The following is an 11,802-nucleotide window of genomic DNA, read 5'->3' as shown; positions in this document are numbered from 1 at the left end:
TCTCAAAGTTCAGGGTAATTGTACCTTGCAAGTTCTGTCATGAGAAGTCATTCTTGGAGAACCATTTCCTTCCAAACTCTAGAATAGCTAATGAAATTATAGCAACAACTAAGAAAACGTATGGTGCGGTCAGGGGAAAGTGGTCAAATTTGAACTTGGTGAACTCTGCAGACAGAAATTAATGATGATATGGCCACAAAAGAAAAAAAAAAGAGGGGGAGAGAGAATACACATCACCATGATGGCACAACTTTTTTTTTTTTGGTAGATTTTGTTTTTATTTTGTTTTTATTTTTTTTATTATTCTGTTCAATTAGCCAGCATATAGTACATTAATTAGTTTTTGAAGTAAAAATTTTTTTATTTAAAAAAAATGAGATAGATAGCTCATCTATTATCTCACTATTTTTATCTCCTTGAAAGGTACATATCAAGATTATCCCCTCACGTGCTTTTATCCACTGTCAAACCCAAGTGACCATTCTTTTTTTTTTTTTTAGATTTTATTTGTTTGAGACAGAGAGAATGAGAGACAGAGAGCATGAGAGGGAGGAGGGTCAGAGGGAGAAGCAGACTCCCTGCCGAGCAGGGAGCCCGATGCGGGACTCGATCCCGGGACTCCAGGATCATGACCTGAGCCGAAGGCAGTCGCTTAACCAACTGAGCCACCCAGGCGCCCGTGACCATTCTTGTTAAATATGGAACGTAGGACAAGTCAAGAAGAGGGTTGAGGCGAGCGTAGGGACATTACCAGAAATTGCACCCTAAGAGGCCCTGAGGAGAAAAGTGAAGTGGGAGATTGGGGCCCTGCTTAGAGAATCACCCCACTCAGAATCCTTAACGTTTCATTTATTTCATCTTGACATTGCCTTCTTGGTTCTGGTGTTGAAAACACCGTGCAGTGGAGGGACTCTGCGCACACAGCCCGGCAAGGTGTGCATTTGTGTTTGTGCGCTTGTGTTCAGTGACCCTTTCTGATGCCGGCGTGTCTGTGTCAGCCGTCAGGTGCTTTGCTGGGGTTCTGCAGTGTCTGCATCATCATTCTCTTTGAAGAGACGTGCAGCTCCTGGACAACAATACCACACCTTGTCATCTCTGGGCAATGCAGGTAACCCTTTTCTAAAGGAAAAATACCCCAGTGCCCTTCTCTGCATCTCTCTCCTTACACTGAGAACATCAGTTACAGGACCACTCACTACCTGCCAAAATCTGGGATAAGTATCTTACATTGACTGTAATATATCCGTATCATTTCATGTGTTCAACTCACCTTGGCAGTTAGGTGTTATTATTCCCATTTTACAAATAAGGAATGAGCCTCTAAAAGTTAAACAAAACAGAACAGAACAGAAACTTTGTTCCAGGTCACTGGTAAGAAGTGGCAGACCTGAGATTTGGAGCTGTTTTTTTAAGTTCAAAACTCCCACTTTTTTTTTTTTTTTTCATTCTTGGGAGAGCAGACAACTTCCTTTTGGCTGTGGCTTGCATCCCTTCTGTTTTGAATGAGGTTGAATGATCTGCCTGCAGATTGGACATTTACCCACCGATGCCTTTGTGGGGGGCATCCCTGTATCTGCCTGGCCACAGGGAGCCTCTAAGCACCTTTGCTGAAAGTTTTTATTATTTTCTTCGAACACCCTTTTATAGCACAGCAAAATAGCTGTGCCCTCTCTGAGGCTCGAACTCAGGACCTTCAGATTATGAGACTGACGCGCTGCCCTCTGCGCTAAGAAGGCTGTGGTGCTAGCCTTCGACATGAGTAATAATGCCTCCTTTAATGGCAGATTCCTTAAAGAGAAAGGTATCAACTCGTCTTTGTAGTTGAATCCAATGATTGAGTGGATTTGGAATAGCATCAAAATGTTCTTTTCCCACGTCTCCTCCCGCAGCAGTAGATTCCTAAGTAATCTTGAAGATAACTCAGCACATGATACATGTACTTTGGAAAAACAAAAAGACCACATTATGTTCCCTGTAGGCCATAAGCAAAGGAACCAAAATGTATTAGGCCCATCTAAAAGAGTAGGTGTATAAGCATATAAATATTAACAAAAATTAAACGCTTGTCAACTCTGACACAACTATCACTTCTTCCTTGGGTATTGGAAACTTATCCATTCTAGAAAAACCAGAGTCAAGGTGTAGACAGTTGAGTTGAAAAATTATTGAACAAGACTTCTGAGTGAAAATAGAGCAATGAGTGCACCTACGTGTGGACACTCCTTCCTGAAGCCCTCATGAAATAATAACAATAAAAGGATTTTGAATGACATAAATATGAAAGACAAAAGGAGAAAGAGAGGGGACAATAGCAAAACTTGGAAAATGGAAAGCAATGTCATGGAAACCCTGTCTTACTTTGTAGAAGCTTCCAGAAACTCAAGAGTAGCACCAGATACTTCTGAAACTGGAGGTAAAGATGGAGCTAAAGATAGAAAATTGGTCTACTTAGTTTGTTAAAAAAAAAAATAGTGAGGCCCTCAGGTGGCCTCCCCAAATCCAAGCACCAGGCAGATTCTCCTGCCTTCACCAGGAGCAGACTGGAAGTATATTCTCTACAGGGTAAAACAGAAGGTCTCTGGACAAGAAAGACCAGGCCCATGGAGGGTGGGGAGCCATGTTGAAAATGGGCCCACATACCAATATAGAGCTTCTCTAGCTTTTTCCCCTAGTTGGCTCCCAAAATACTGGAAGTCAGGATTGGACTTCTGCTTAAAAGTTCATTCTCTGTGGAATATGACCAGCTCAAGAGAGGGAGGAAAAAAAGAAGGGTACTAACATCAGGAATCTCCTCTAAGAAAATAGTACAGCAAGATCACCCTACAAGGAAGACCACCCACGAGCACAGGGTTCTAGCAATCAGCTGTTTAGTACTTCATGCATAAACATGAGCAGAAAGTCACGGATCACCAGACATTTGAGGAAATCATATAAAATGAAATACAAAGACTTAACCTGTATTTTAAAGGTAGTTAGAAGAAACAAAGATTATATGCGGGTAAGGAAAAAAGTATTTAATTAATATTAATATAAGATATATTCAGATCCATAAAGCAAGAGTAGATGATGCACAAAATGAACATTTGGGATACATAAATTGCATTCTATTCATACGATAGAGTTAGAAAAGGCACTGAGACTGAATAATTATTGCTGTGTATTGTGATGAATCTCACAAATATGATGTTGAAATTAAAAAGCCAGACACAAAAAAAGTAGGTATTCTGTGATTTCACCTATATAATGTTCACCAAAAAAAGGCTACAATGTTAAAATTCAGCATGATGGTTACTCTGGAGAGAATGTGTGGGGAAAATCTTTTCAGTTTCCAATACAAAAATAAAAATAAAACAGGTTTTATACAAAGAATCAGGAGTCAGAGTAATATTGAATTTCTCAACTGCAGCTGGAAACTACAAGATAATAAGCGATGCCTTCAAATTTCTGAAGGAAAGTGATGTCCATATCCTGCTAAATTATCAATTACTTGTGAAGTTACACTAACGATATTTTCAAACATACAAGGTCTTTCAAGATTTACCTTGCTTTTACCTTTTTTCAGGCAAGCAACTGGAAGAAATATACTCAGGAAAAGGGACACAAGGGATCCAGGAAATAGATGCACTAATGGAAGAAAGAAGCAATGAGAAGTCCCAAGATGGCAGCCAAGGGGGAGCCCAAGGTGACAGGTACGCAGCAAGCCTAGAGAACCACAGTACAGTGATGTCCTCAAGATTCATTGACCCACCACATAGAGAGAAGAGATTTACACAATTAGGGAAAGTTTAGGATTAAATATATGTATATTAGATACATGTACTATTGTAGGTGTATATAATTAAATGGCATATGTATAGTACTGTAACTAACATATTATGCACATTATGAAACAAAATGTAAATAAGAAAGGATGAAATAAAAATAAATACAAATAAGAATTCTAATGTTGGGGTGCCTGGGTGGCTCAGTTGGTTAAGCGACTACCTTCGGCTCAGGTCATGATCCTGGAGTCCCGGGATCGAGTCCCACATCAGGCTCCCTGCTCAGCAGGGAGTCTGCTTCTCCCTCTGACCCTCTTCCCTCTCATGCTCTCTCTCATTCTCTTTCTCTCAAATAAATAAATAAAATATTTAAAAAAAAAAAAAGAATTCTATTGTTTTCTTCCCTTACCCTGGTTAATATCGGACACACCTCCTGCTTGCACCCCACAGTTCATCTCTAATATAAGTGATAACTTCCTTGTGGTGGGTGATCAGATTAGCCAAGGAAGATGGTGCCTTGAGCAAATGGGCCACAGAAAAGGTAAATGTTGACACCTGGGAGAGAAGATCAAACACTGGTAAATGCCAACCTCCCCTGTGGTGGGTCTTGCCAGGTACCACAAGCAAGCCCCAGCCAGCATGAGGTCCTAGAGCCTCAAAAGGCCTGGATCAGAGAATCATAAACTCTCAGAGAAAGCAAATGCTTTTAAGACCACCTCAGTTATAGTTCTCAGTTTACCAATGAGAATAATTTACACTTCAGAATCTTGCCTAAATCTAGTTCTAAATCCACTTAACATTTCTACATTTTATGGATTCCCAAATGAATGTATGAAAAGAAAATATAAAGAAATTTGTTTATTTTTTTTTTTTATTTTCAAGTGATCTCTACACCCAACATGGGGCTCGAATTTATAACCCCGAGATCAAGAGATGTGTGCTTTACTCGTGTGCTCTACCTACTGGGCCAGCCAGGCACCCTGCAAATGTAAAGAAATCTTATGTGTGTTTAATTTCCTGTCCTCATTGTCTTCCACCGCCTAACAGGGCTGCCAACTCTCCTGTTTGCCACGATCCAGAATATGTGCTTTCTCCTAATCAATGCCTCTGCAGCTCCCATACAGGCTCTGAGCCAGAGCTAGGCAGTTTCTTCAGAAAACATCCTCAGAGCACCTGGGTGGCTCAGTTGGTTGAGCGGCTGCCTTCAGCTCAGGTCATGATCCCAGGGTCCTGGGATCAAGTCCCACATTGGGCTCCCTGCTCAGTGGAGCGCCTGCTTCTCCCTCTCCCCTTGCCTGCCGCTCTGCCTGCTTGTGTTCTCTATCTTCCTGTCAAATAAATATGTAAAATCTTTAAAAAAAAGAAAAGAAAACATCCTCTGAAATATTTTTTAAGAGCTTCACAGAGCCCTTGTTATCTAATAAATAGACCAAAAATCTGACTGCAGGCATGTTTTCCTTTTCTGTACCATCAAAGGAAAAATAAAGATGAAAAGACTTTTTCTAAGTGCTTAAGTCTTATTAGGACATTTTTAAAGTAAATACCTTTAGTCATAAATGTTAGAGGCAATCTGCCTAAAACAGAGGTATATTTAAGTGGCTAGATTTAATAAATTCCAATTTATAAATTGAACTCACTGACCATAAATGGTTGCAACAGTTGGCTCTAAACAGAGAGATGAGCATAATTGTGATTGCAACTCCTATTAGCATTTATAAATATAATTAGAGCCAAGTATTGGGCTGTGTTGGAAAGATGCCATTGCAATTTCTCTTGTAAAGACGTGAGAAGCACATGTTCTTCCACCAGGAGGCAGCATCATGATTAAAGGATGGATTGGTCCCTGTGACCTTTAACTTCTCAGTGTCTCATTTTCCCATCAGCAAAACACTGTGTTTCAGTATGCATTTAATATGCATTCAGTAGCATGGTAAAGAGGCATTCCATTCAAGATGGAGTAAAAAGGACAGATTTTGCCTGCTGCCTGAAAGAAAAAGATGCACAAACAAAAAGCAAAATATATGACACAACAGTTTTCAAGACACTGGCTATCAGGCAATGGAGGACATTGGTCTCTGAAAGACAGGAAGCAAATTTGGAGAGCCTTACTATTGTCCCAGCTTACTACCTTGAGAGAGTCTCCAAGCTATGGGGTAAGAAGGGGGAGTCCAAGCAGAGCCTGGTGGACTCTCCTACTACCCAATGCCCGAGGAAGACACAATCTGATAGGATTGGGTAAAACCAGCCAGCACTCTCACAGGGCCAAGAATATAGCCTGTTCCTACAGTCAGCCTGGAAAAAAAATCAGACTTTTCAGGACACTGGGCAGAATACTTATGACAGTGCCTCAGTAGTGGGAAATATTTAGACCCAGACCAAACACTGACCCAGATCCACCTCATAAATCAGAAGATAGATCTGAAGAGCTCAAACTATTTCCAAGTAATTTAATGGCTTCCCAGAGCAAAGCTCAAGAATGGCTATAGGAAAACAAAATATCTCACATCCAAAGAAGGTAATAACACAATGGCTGGCATCCAATCAAGGATTGCCAGACAGTGAAAGTATAAGGAGAATGTAACCCATAATGAGGAGAATAATCAATCAATCAAAACTGACTCAGAACTGAAATAGATATTAGAATATTAGCTATCAGGCAAGACTATTAAAACAGTAGTTATAACTGTATTTCAGATATTAGGAGTTAAGTATAAACATAAAGAATATTTCCAGAAAAGCACACCCAACTTGAACTTCGACAGATGAAAACTGCAACATCTGAAATGAAAATCCGATGGGATTAATAGTAGATTAGACTTTGCATAAGAAGACATTTGTAAACTTGAGGGGCACCTGAGTGGCTCAGTCAGTTGAGCAAAAAGCTCTTTTTTTTTCTTTTTAAGATTTTATTTATTTATTTGACAGAGAGAGACACAGCAAGAGAGGGAACACAAGCAGGGGGAGTGGGAGAGGGAGAAACAGGCTTCCTGAAGAGCAGGGAGCTCGATGTGGGGCTCGATCCCAGGACCCTGGGATCATGACCTAAGCTGAAGGCAGATGCTTAACGACTGAGCCACCCAGGCGCCCCAGCAAACAACTCTTGATCTCAGCTCAGGTCTTGATCACATGGTCGTGAATTCAAGCCCTGAATTGTGGAGCCCACTTTAAAAAGGAAGGAAGGAGGGAAGAAGGAAGGAAGGAAGGAAGAAAGAGAAAGAAGAAGGAGGGAGGGAGGGAGGAAGGAAGGAAGGAAGGAAAAAAGGAGACATTAGTAAACTTGAAAACATGGCAATAGAAACTAAGCAAAATAAAACCCAAAGAGAAAAAAATCTGAAAAAATGAAGAGTATCAAGTGGCCTGATATATGTGTAATTGGAGTTGCCAAAGGAAAGGAGAGAGAAGAGAGATGATGGAACAAATATTTGAAGAAAAATAAGGCCAAAAATATTCCTAATTTAATTAAAATTATGAGTCCACAGATCCAAGTTCAACCAGCCCCCAAGCAAAATAAGCATGAAAAAAATTACATCAAGACCTGCCATAATCAAATTTCTAAAGAAACCAGTGATAAATGGAAAATTTTAAAGCATCCAGAGATAGGGATAAGATATTACATAAAAAGACACAAAGATAAGGGTGGGAGCAGATTTTTCATCAGAAACAACGTAGGCAAGAAGATATCTTTAAAATACTGAAAGACAGGGGCACCTGGGTGGCTTAATCGTTAAGCGTCTGCCTTTGGATCAGGTCATGATCCCAGGGTCCTGGGGTCAAGCCCTGCATGGGGCTCCCTGCTCAGCGGGAAGCCTGCTTCTCCCTCTCCCACTCCTCCCGCTTGTGTTCCTGCTCTCGCTATCTCTCTCTCTCTGTCAAATAAATAAATAAAATCTTTAAAAAAATAAAATAAAATACTGAAAGACAAAACTGTCAAACTAGAAGTTTATGCCCAGCAAGAATATCTTTCAAAAACAAAGGTGAAAAAAAAAGGTGAAATAAAGATGTTTTTGTTGTTTTAAAGATTTTATTTATTTATTTGTGATAGAGAGCAAGAGAGAGAGTGCACGGACTCAAGTGCGCATAAGTGGGGGGAGGGACAGAGGGAGAGGGAGAATCAGGCTCTCCATTGAACAGGGAACTCCATGTGGGGCTCAATCCCCAGATCCTGGGATCATGACCTGAGCCGAAGGCAGATGCTTAACCCACTGAACCACCTTGGTGCCACAAAGATGTTTTTCGACAGACAAAACCTGTAAGAATTTACCAGCAAACCCACACTATAGGAAAATATAAAGAAAGTCTTTTGGGCAGAAGAAAAATAGTACCAGATGAAAATATAGATCTACTTAAATGAGTAAAAAGCACCAGAAATGGTAAATATTATTTATTCTGATTAAATCTCTTTATATGATAATTGATTATTTAAACAAAAATTATAACAATGTATTTTGGTGTTTATAATATATGTATAGATAAAATATATGACAACAATAGCATAATAACCAGAAGGAGGAGATGGAAATATTCTATTCTATACATGTATGAAGTGGTAGATAATTCCTAAAGACAGTGATAATTTAGAGCTGTATACTACCTTATACACTGTACGCACCATATTTTAGCAGCCATTAAAATAACAAAACAAATGTTTATAGCTAAGAAGGCAAAAAGGAGAGTTGATGGAAGCACAAAAAAAAAAAAAAAAATCAGTTAATCCAAAAGAAGGCCAAAAATAAGACAAAGTGGATGAAGAAGACATGGGACAGACAAAAACAAATAGCAAGATAATAAACTAAACTAACTATATCGATAATCACATTAAATGTAAATTATCTAAACACCTCTGATTAAAAGACAGAGACTGACACATTGAATTAAAAAAACAAGTTGCAAATGAATGCTATCCATAAGAAATGTGCTTAAAGTATAAAGTATAAGTTTAAAGACACAGGTCAGAGTAAAAGGATAGAAAATGATACACTATGCTAACACAAGTCAAACGAAATCTGGAGTGGCGATATAAATAACAGAAGCACATAATAATAGAATTTCAAACTACACGAAGCAAAAACTGACAGAACTACAAAGAGAAATAAATAAACCCAAAATTATAGTCAGAAATTTCAATAATTATCTCTGATTGATAGCACAAGTAAAAAGAAAACCAGCAAGCATATAGAAGATTTAAAAAGTCAATCTTAGCCAAATTGATATAATGGACATTTATAAAACATTCCACCTAACAATAGCAAGATCCACATTATTTTTAAGTACACACAGATCATTTACCAAAATAGACCATATTCTGGACTATGAAACAAATTACAATAAATTTTTAAATGTTTAAGTTATACAAAGTATATTCTCCAGTCACAGTGGAATCAAATTAAAAATAACCTGTGGAAATAATCTCTGGAAAATCACAAATTTTTGCCTAATGGAAACTAAATAATACACTAACAAATACTAAGTGAATTAAAGAAGAAATAAAAAAAGATATTCGAAAATATTTTCAGTGAAGTGAAATGAACATATCAAAATTTGTGAAATGCTCTTAAAGCAGTTCTTAGGGGAAATTTATAGTACTAAATGCTATATACTTAAAACAATTACCTCAACTTCTACCTTAAGAAACTAGAAAAAGGAAGACCAAATTGAATGCAAACTTTACTTATAAGAGTCTTTGAGTTTGCTTAACACTTATGAATTTTTTTATGATCCCTGCTTTAAAGTCCTTGTCAGAAAACTCCAATATTATATCATCTTATCATTGGTGTCTGTTGATTGTCTTTTCCCGTATGCGTGGCAGTTTCTGCAGTTCTTTATATGTCAAGTAATTTTGGTTTGTGTCCTGGACATTTTGGTATTATGCTATGAGACAATCGATCTTATTTATATCTGCTACTTTGATAGGACTTAGAATTCTGGGCTTCTCCCCAATCTGCCTGCTGGTTTATTTTTCAGAGTTCTCAAACAGCTGTTCTAGCATTCTGTCCAGATTTTAGAGTTGAACTGAGTAGGAAATAAAGGGAGATGTGTGTTAATTTCACCTGATTCATAGACTTCTAAGATACGTCCCAAAATTCCTGCCCCTCATGTAGATGCCCTTCATAATCCCCTCCCTGTGAGTGTGAGCAGAATTCATAAATATAATGGCACATCACTCCCATGATTATGTGACTTTATTTTTTTTTTTATTTTGATGTAGTCCTATAGTTCTTTGGATTTTTTTAAGTAAGCTTTAGGCCCAACTTGGGGCTTGAACCCACAACCCCAAGGTCAAGAGTTGCATGCTCTACCAACTGAGCCAGCCAAGCTCCCAGATTATGTTATTTTATATAGCAGTAGGGATCTTGCAAATGTAATTAAGGTCCCTAATCAGTTGAGTTTGAATTAATCAAAAGAGATGATTAGATCAGGATGTTCCTGATCTAATTAAATGAGCCCTTAAAAGCAGTCAAAGAGGTTCAAAGCCAGATAGGCTTTCTGGCTAACCTGGAAGATACAGCTAGAATGCAGCTGAATTCTGCAAAGCTGCGAGGAAATGTATTCTGCCAGTAGCATATGCATTGAAAAGAAGCCATCAAGCCTCAGATGAGACCACAATCCCAGCTGCCACTTTAATTGCCATCTTGTGAGATCCTGAGGAGAGGACTCAGGTGAGCCCTGCCTGGACTTCTGACTTAGAAGAAACTGGGAAACTGACCCAATCAGTAGTGTTGCTTTGAGCCTCTGTGTTGGTGATAATGTGTTACACTACAAAAATCTAATATACTTTCTCTTACCCGCAACAGTGTTGGAAACAAAGTGCTGGCACTCTATGAGCAAATGTTATTCCAAAAGTGTTGATTATTTCTCAATATGTTTTAACAAAGGTCTTTGTTGGTTTTTCTTCCTCTGAATTCCCAGTATAGTATTAGGAAAATAGCTCAACATTTCAGATCTGCTCCATATCAACTTTCTGGCAGAGTTCAGTGTAGCAACTCATCTGCGTGCGATCATAAGCTGCTTTGTTACTTTCATTTCCTTCGCTCCTCTTGGCTTATGAGGCTCACTGAGTTTTAGGGAAGAAAAGCTAATCTTATTAAATTATTGTATTAATTATTACCACATGAATCACCCAACAGGGACAAATAGCAAGCCTTTTATAATTAGTAAACTAGAAGTAGCCATTTATAGCCGCCCATCAGATATGCCAAATTAAGGTCACCATGAACTGACAAGTTTTTTCCCCCAAATTTAACAGCTGTCAAAAGAAAGCATGATCTCCTGGTGAGAGAGGAGAAGTGTCATACCCATCTAATCCACATATGGGGGGGGACATGGGACACATAGAAACAAAACAGCGTATCTTTTGGGATACTCCTTGAGAAAAAAAAAAAATCTCTAATCAAATATTTGGAAAACACTGAATACAAACAGCCCCTCTAATAGATTCACAACACTTAATAAAGACAATCCAGGACCTGTTTAACTTGGTTTATGCCAGCATTTCTCAAATTTATGTATTCTGTCCAGGTTTTACAGTTGAGCTCAGTGGGAGGCAAACAGAGGTGTGGGTTTAATTCACATGCTAGGCAGAGTCATTTCTTTGGCACACTTATTATCCCCTAGACACTCAAACATTTTACATGGAAAATATTTTGGGAAATGTGGATCTACAGATTTAAACTGATCGTGTGTTTACTTATCCTATCGATGATACTCCACTCCAGGCCAAGTGTTGAAAGCATGTGAATTAGTGGGAAATTAGTAGGAAAATCCCTAGCATAACTACTCTCAAATAGAAATTGCTGCCCCAGCCTCACTTCAAGCTGATGGAAAGCGCTGATGCTCCTGAGATAAAAGGCATCCTCTGGAACTCAAAACTATCACACCAAAGCATTCACCAGACGTTTGCTAGGAACCGACTTTGGGCTAGGCTCAGTGCATTCCTAGCATGCCAGCAGGACCCTGGCTTTGCAGGTTCACAGGGGTGTGGCCCTAACTCATGGAACCCCCAGAGGCTCCGGGAGGAAGAGGATGAGCAGCCAGGCTGGAAAGT

General features: G+C 38.9%; 1 non-coding gene across 1 annotated transcript; it reads right to left on the bottom strand.

Annotated features, from left to right (window-relative positions):
* Positions 1-1,663: 1,663 nt before the first annotated feature.
* On the bottom strand, positions 1,664-1,736 carry TRNAM-CAU (transfer RNA methionine (anticodon CAU)). The gene has a single exon. It is a non-coding gene; the product is annotated as a tRNA-Met (tRNA).
* Positions 1,737-11,802: the final 10,066 nt, after the last annotated feature.

This window comes from Mirounga angustirostris, unplaced genomic scaffold, assembly GCF_029215605.1.
Source record: "Mirounga angustirostris isolate CCGP_5_RB_7025 unplaced genomic scaffold, mMirAng1.0.hap1 SCAF_2, whole genome shotgun sequence".
In the NCBI taxonomy this organism is placed as follows: domain Eukaryota; kingdom Metazoa; phylum Chordata; class Mammalia; order Carnivora; family Phocidae; genus Mirounga; species Mirounga angustirostris.
This window is presented reverse-complemented; position numbering and strand designations above follow the sequence as displayed.